Here is an 8,532-nt window from a genome sequence, read left to right as displayed (position 1 = left end):
GATCCATTTTTAATTTTAGAGGACAAAAAATAAGATAAAAGAAAGAAAACAATTAAATTAAATATATAGAATTAAAATAAATAAATGAAATAACTAAATATAAATACCTCAACCTTATGAATGATGACCACTTGTAGAGTTGGTAGATATCTTTAGCACTTGTAGAGTTAGTAGATATCTTTACCACTTGAGAGAATTTCAATTTAGAGAATTGTGAAAAAGGGAAAGTAGAGAGAATTGTAAATAATATAAAGAGAGAGAATAGAGAATTGTGTGAGAAAGAATTAAAATGAAGGGTATTTATAGAGAAGTATTGGTGGGTCATTTACTTATTTACCCTTAAAACTAGTCGTTATATAGTTGTTGAGGATGATATTATAAATATTTGACATAAAAATATTAATAGTGAGTGATTTACTTATTTATCATTTAAACTAACCATTATACAGTTGTTGGAAGGGGTAATATTGACATTTGACATTTGACATGAAAAAAGTAAAAATAGTTATTGATTTACTTTTTTACCCCTCAAACTAGCCGTTATGTAATTGTTGAGAGAGACATTATAGACATTTGACATGTAATAAAAAGTGAAAAGTGAAATTTAAAAGGGCTAAGTAGACCAGCACGTCGGCTTGGGACGGTGGGCCAACGGGTTGTTTCTTTAGGCCTAGCACGACCCACTCCTTTGGGTCATGCCGGCCCGACATGCTACAGTGTTGGGTCGTGCTGACCCAACCTGCTATAGTGTTGGGCCTTGCCGGCCCGACCCGACCTTTTGGCGTGCTGGGCCACAGGCCAAAATGGGTGGCCTGACCCAATGGACACCTCTACCTCTAACCCCACTGTTGGCCCAAGGAGGATGAGAATTCGACAAATTCAATATATATATACTAGGGCTGCAATTTCGATGTGGTGGTCAAGTTAATGACTAATCCAAGTCCAACCCAAATTAAGAAAAAATTAATCCAAACTCAATTCAAACCAAACTTTAACCCGAGGTACTCAACATAAGCTCAACCCAACCTCATTTTTTTTAAAAAAATCGAGTTAAATTTGAGTTGTTCAAATTAGGCTCGAGTTGATTTGATTAATTCAAGATTGATCGAGTTGACTTCAGGTTAGTTGAGTTATATAATTCAAAATCCATTTATAATATTTTTTAAAAACTTTTTAAATATATTTATATGAAAATTTAAATAGTAAATAGAACCAAATTTTAAGATATCAAGAATAAATATAAATTTATATATTTTTCTAAAAAATAAAAAATGGAATGAAATATTATTATATAAGATAATATGCATTATAAATATTATAAAAACATTAAATTAGTTCAGGTTAGGTTTGGTTTATTCAAATCTAAACCCAAGTATTAAAAATGATTGTTCAAGTCCACTTAAATGTCGGGTTGAATTGGGTCAAGTTTATTTTGAAATTTAAATATTGAAAATTATAAGTGCTAAATTAGAAAAAGTAAAAAAAAAAAAAATGTAATAATATTTTAGGTTTAAATATTCAATTTAATTTGATATTTTGAGAATGAAATAATCAATGTAAAATTTGAAAATGATTCATTTTATAAAATTTATATTTTGTTTATCATACGACATCTTTGAAAATTTAAATATTATAAATAATATCTTTATGGAGATAAAAATTTATTATTTGGGTGAAGCGACTAAATATTCATTTAATAATTTAATTATGTTACGGACTAAAACAGTAAGAGTTGTTGTCATCTTTTTTTCTAATATTTTTCAATTATTGTCATCTTGCGGATTGGGCTTGGGCCCAAATTTATTGGGTAGGACCAGTTTTGGGCCAACAAACCCAATATGATGGATTTGAGTGTAGATTCATGAACCTAAACCATTTTAAAACTTCAAAAAAAAAAAAAAAAAAGGGAAAAAAAAAGGAAAAGAAAATAAAAGCAAGGGGCTTTTAGCTTTGATCTTGATTTGGATAACTTAAGTTGAAAATCTAATTCCGAACAGTGATTTTTTGAACTTTAAATCTATTTAGGAATGATTCTTGAAGGGTGACAACAGGGGTGGTAATTTGTGTTAGTGGGTTGTGTTTATGTCGTTTCAAAGCTTAGGTATTCTACCATATAATTCAACCCAAATCCGACAAGAATAATAATTTGTCAAAAACACAAGTCCAAATATTATCTAATAATAATCGTATTAAAAATATAAACTCAAATACTATCTAATTATGAAACAGGTAATACGTTATATAATTTATTTAACTCATTTAATAATCAGATCCTCATATTTAATAGTCATATTGAATTAAGTCTTGTATATGTTTATGTGATTAATATCTTAATTAAACATGTTTATAATTCAATCAACTTATTTATTTTAAAATAAGTCAAATATGATATAAATAGTTTAAAAATATAATTAGATTAATTATAGAATTATTAAATGGATCAACATAGGTGAAATTTGTGTTAGGTTGACAAAAAAATTACCTATTTATTAATTAAGTTATGCATGTTGATATGAATTTGACTCAAACATATTTATACTTCACTTAAATTTGTGAAAAGCATGTTGGGTTCATATCGTGTTGATGAATCATATCAAACTTTGTCACTCTCAGGTAAAAACACTTTCTAAAGTATATATATATATATATATATATATATATATATATATTATATATATATATATATATATATATATATTCAAAAATATCTTTTAATAAAGTTATTATAAATCACTTTTAAAATATATATATATATATAGGTTGTTTAAATTCATTTTCATATGATAGTTCATATTCAAATATTGATGTGGTATTATTTTTTCTATATGACATATGAATAAATGTAAATTAAATTAAATTTGATGAAATCCATTTATATTCATTTTCTTGTAATCAATGTAAATTTTTTCCTTTTTTTTTTCTCTCTCCCTCAAAATAATGCCTTGATGTGCAAAAGAGGGGGAAAAAAAGGGCATTAGGCTTCTTTCTAATCTTTATTTAATATATATATCCATATAATTTTTAATTTTTAAGATAATAAAATGAAAGAATATGTAACTATTGAAATCAAAATAAATTAAAAATTAAAAATAAAATAAAATAAAATAAAATTTAAATTTTATCCTCATGAATTTATAAATGATAAAAATATTAATAATTTAATAAAATTTTATTTTATCCTCATTATTAAATTTATAAATGAAATATGTTTACAATTTCAAATTATTTATATGATTCTTAATTTTAATTAGGTATCCATTATTCAATAGTGAATTATCATCCAATAACCTTTTTTTATGTGATGGATGGCTAGTTCAATGACAAAAAAATGCTAAGGTATCGAAGCGGTGTCTACCTACTAAATTATCAAACTCCCAACTCCAAACTGTTAAATATGTATAATGAAATGTAAGTCGTTGAATAAGGATACAAATAAATAAAACCAAAATACAAATTATATAAATGGTGCCGAGCTTCAAATAATGAGATGTGATTATGTATACGTGACACCCATTGATTGATGATTTTTTTTCACTACCGGAAAATTCAACACCTACATGAAAATGTACACTTGGATTTCAAATGGCTCATTTGATTTTTACAACCATTGTAACATGATGATACAACCATGTCCTTCAACAATCGTCTTTAGCAAGAAAATAATTCACAAATTTGTAAATTCATCGGCTTCGTAATAATACTTCCTTGTCTTTTTACATAATCAAAGATTCCAAAAAGGCTCAATGACAAGTTTGTCATGCGGAGACTCATCAACCAAAACATCATAGTTTTCATTATTGTCAAATGTTCAAACTACAAAACCCTTTATAAACAGCCTCCAATTCTAGCAGGCATACTTCATCAATCTAAGTTTTACACTCTTAATCTCTCAGCTAATCCAGAGTTTATCACTGCTTTCTCTATGATTCGACACCAAGATCCAAGGGAATCCCGCAAAAATTTCGGTTTGGACAGGTATTTTTTTCTGTTTCATTTCCTACGAGTGATCCTATTTTCATCTTCATGTCTTCATTCTGGGATTGTTCCCCTGGGGATAGTACCCAAGACCTCTCAAAGGGGTTTTCTATCTATGATTCACTTTTCTGGGAAGAATTTTCTCTGTTTTCTGGGAAATGAATAGATGGAGTGAAACATAAAATCCGAAAAAATAACAAAAGAATCAAGCTAAGCCCAACTGTAAATATGGACTTGTTCTACAGAACTATTTTCTAAGAAACCAAACAAGATAGAAACTTCAGAGTTTTCAGACAGAGGTACTAGATGATAGATCTTACCTGCCTAAGGGAGAGCTGAAGCAGCATGGAAGTAGAACAAATGATCATTCATTTTGGTTTCACAATGCGCCAACAAATGATCATTTATGAAAAATTCATTGTTCAGAGTCTTGAACTCAAACTCGATTTCTTCCCTCCACAGTAGACTAAAATCTTAGTCTAAATTTAGAGCAAATGAACCAAGGCTTAAAAGGCTCAAAGCAGACCAATTATCATGGTTGGAAATGAAGGGTTGTGAGCTAATGTGTGAAATCAACAACTATCTAGTAGTTTTCCAGTTTCTTTAGCTATCAGAACTAATATTATCATGACCCGTCGACAGTGAGTAGGTATTGTCCACCCAGTTCAAAGGCGTCATCCCTTATGAACACCAGGAACTTCTCCTCTCCAGGAGGTTACAAATATATAGGTTTCAAATTCTTAGATGAGTACTAAAGGAGACACCAATGCAACTTTACTACTCGTATTTGATTCTAATTATTCAATCATCACAACCATTTATCATCACTCTAAAAATAGAGATGATACATATGTGTTGGCTGCATATCAGTCAGCATTCCAAGAAGGGAAATAATTTAGCTAGATACAAAGCCACCATAGCACCTCCTAGTTGTCCATGGAGCCCCCTTTCAAATTATACTTTTTGGTATGCCTATCCTGTGTTGGCACTTGAGCTGTAGTAATGGTATTGTCTGTGCATGTTAATTCACCAGCGGTTCAACAATCTCATGATTTTCACAGTGAAGATCAGGGAGATCAGAACTCACTGAGAATTTAAGCCATCTCTTTCTCTCTATGCATTTGAGGCAAGGCTGCAGCACAAGGCCGATTATCACAGCAATAAGACTTACAACCGCGACTTTGAGAGAAGAAAGAGCCAGAACAATGCAGATCAATATGGTTGGAGGAACACACATTAGAATAGACCCAACTGTCCCAAGAGGTATCTTGTATGGGCGAGATGCAGCCGGGTATTTAATCCTCAATCGAACAAATGCAATGAACTCCAAAATCATTCCAAAACAATATAAGAAGTTTTCTGCAGCTATGATTTCTTGAAAGCTCATCCATGAAAGCAAAAGCACACCAGAAGCTGAGAATAGAATTCCAATGAGTGGGGTGCCATAGTGCGACCTTTTGGCAAAGATGCTGGGAAGCATTCCCCGCTCTGCCATCCCCAAAAGTTGGAAGGAATCACTGCTCATTTCAGCTACAAACATCCCCAGATTCGACGCTGCAGCAGCCCCTGTAATCCACCAACCCAACCAGACTCCCCCTATCATTTTAGCAACATCTGAGAAATACCCATCAGTCCAAGCCTCACGATCAAGAGGAATAGCACCAGTACCAATTAAAAGAGGGAAGAAATACCCGAGCACGACCAAGATCAGGGCATAAAAGAGTGCCTTTGGAAGAGTCCTTTTTGGGTTTTCCACCTCTCCTGCAAGAGTACTGATTGAATCCCAGTAGTTCAGATTCCAAAAGAGTGTGTTCAAATACAAATTCCAATCCACATCCTTTTCCACTACCAACCATCGTGAGGGCTTCAACTTTGGAATTGCCACAAGTCCCATGATCACAAAAGGAAGGATTGAAAGCACACCCAGCAAAATAGCAGCCCATCCCACAATGGTTAAGCCCCTGTAGTTCATGTAAGTAAGAACTACAGTCAAAACCAAAACCGCTGCAATTCTCGGTAAACCACCACTTAAAGCAGGGACAGAGGAATCCAGATAGTCCAGAAACAGAACTGGGTATAAAGCATTGTCAATAACTCCACTCAACCATTTCATCCACCCTTGCTGAAACCCCCAATAAGGGCCCAAAGCTGATGACACCCAAACCACATAACCACCATTTTCAGGGAACATGGTCCCCATCTCAGCTGTGATTAGCGCTTCAGGAATGCTCCATATAAAGGGAAAGATCAAAAATCCGAGCAGAGCTAGAAGAGGGCCAGCAGCCCCCACACTGTCCTCAATGCCAAATGGGCCCCAGACACCTCATAGAAGATAAGGAAAACAAGTGGTAGAACTGAAACTTTCTTGAAGTTATCCACCCTGAGAGGAGCTAATTCATCAACACCCACACCCACCCCCACATATTCCACACCATTGCATTCCCCCATTGCAGGAACCTCTTCCCTCAATTGCTGCACTCAAATTCAAGTTCTAAACACAATTAACATCAGGTTTTGATTCACTTTTGTGAACTAACAACAGAAACAACGAGAAAACCAATCCTATCCCTTATCATGTAATCATCAATCCAAACAATGAATAAGCAATATTCATATGAAATTAATCATACAAATCAAAGAAAACACATTTCAATAGATTCCTCCCTCAATTCAAGTTCTCAACATAATGAACACTGGGTTTAGACCCACTTTGATAAACTCAATGAGTAAAAACCAAAGACAAAATTAAATCCATTCCCTTATCATGTGATTGTCAATCCCAAAAGGGGAAGAGCGGTATTAATAAAAACACAAACTGGGTTCCTCCGGAAACATGAAATTGATCATGCCCACCAGAGAAAACACATTGCAATAGAGTCCCTCTCTCAATTTCTGAATTCACTTTCAAGTACTCAACATAACGACCAGAGGGTTTAGACCCACTTTGATAAACTAAAGAGTAAAGACAAAAACAAAGAGATAATTGATTCCTATTCCTTATCAATTCAAACAATGAATGGGCAGTACTGATCAAAAACATGAACTGGGAATCTCAAAAACCAGGAAATAGATCATACAAACAAAAGAAAAAACTGGAATTTTGACTCAATTCGATGAACCAAAAAACAAAAACAAGCACAAGATCCCACAAATCAAAGCTAAAAAACACACAAAACCGATTCCAATACCTTACTCAAACCGTGAATGAGCAGTTGGGCATCGCAGAAAACAAGAAATTCATTCCAAAAATCGAAGAAAACACATTACAATAGGCTCTTCCTTCAATCTCTGCACTCAACACCACGTCCTCAGCAAAACAAACATTGGGTTTTGACTCATTCTCATAACCCCAAAAACAAAAACAAAGACAAAACTGAAAATCCTACCCCTTGTCCAAACAATGAATGACCAATATCACCCAAAAACATGAACTGGGCCCATATCACAGAAAACAAAAAAAATCCACCCCAAAAACCAGACAAAACACATCGAGACAAAAGGAAAATGAAAAGGGTCAGGCGCAAATTGCAGAAAGATCTGAAAAATTCACGAGAATACCATGAAAACCATGTGAAATTCATTATGGGTTATGGCACATATGCTCCACCATCATTGGAGGCTCAACCCTTGATGTCTTGTCCTTAAAAGAGAGAGGAGGAGAGAGTCATAGTCACCAGTTGAGCCTTTACTTTTCTTGAGTGCGGCTCAAGATTCCAGGCATTCCTTCAGGACAGGGAATAAAATAGTTCGTTTTTTCATCCTTTTTCCCATATGGGGCTGCTGATTACGCCAGGTGCTTCTCAAAATTCTGGAAAAAGTCTATGGCGACTTCATTCTCATTTGCTTGAGGGTCACGATGCACATGAACTTATGAAAATATAGTAACAAAATTTGTAATGGAAGCCATTCATACATGTAATCATCATTATTATGATTTTTTATTGAATTAATATAATATTAAATTATTTAAATATTTTTTTATTATTTAAAAAATAAAAATGAAATTGGAGAAAACCTTCACTTCATGTCCTCTCTGGAAAATGAGTGAGAGGGTATTTCATATTAATGATTTTTTTTAATTAATTTTTCTCATTATTATAAGTATACTTAATAAATTTTCAGGATTTTTTATTTAATTAAAAAAGGAAAAAAGAAAAAAATGGATTTCAGGCATGTCGAATTTAAAAATGATCAATTATATAAATGTAAATATAATTTATAAGTAAATATTAATTTCCATGTTGGAATATAATTCCTAGCTTTAGAAATTTTTATTTATATGCATTTAAAAATGGAAAAAAAAAAATAAATTGGATTTATTTTTTATTTTCTATTTTCTATTTTTAGAAATGGAAACTTCAATGCAACATGCCAATGAATAAGAATCAAAATTTCTAATTATTTAGGTTTTCTTAGCCCTTAACTTTTTTGGTCTGTCTTTAATGGGGACAGGTTTGGAAAATTTATAATGAATGACAGGTTGGATAATTTAAAAAAAAAATTATTTTATTTTTTTAATTAATATTTATATTTTTATGGAATCTAAAATACTCAAAA

At 32.2% G+C, this 8,532-nt stretch overlaps 1 pseudogene; it reads right to left on the bottom strand.

Moving 5' to 3' along the window:
• Positions 1-4,542: 4,542 nt before the first annotated feature.
• Positions 4,543-7,636, bottom strand: LOC117907840 (annotated as a pseudogene).
• Between the last annotated feature and the right edge of the window lie 896 nt (positions 7,637-8,532).

Source organism: Vitis riparia, chromosome 2 (assembly GCF_004353265.1).
Source record: "Vitis riparia cultivar Riparia Gloire de Montpellier isolate 1030 chromosome 2, EGFV_Vit.rip_1.0, whole genome shotgun sequence".
Classification (NCBI taxonomy): domain Eukaryota; kingdom Viridiplantae; phylum Streptophyta; class Magnoliopsida; order Vitales; family Vitaceae; genus Vitis; species Vitis riparia.
The sequence above is the reverse complement of the archived record's forward strand: the minus strand, read 5'-3'. Positions and strand labels throughout refer to the sequence as shown.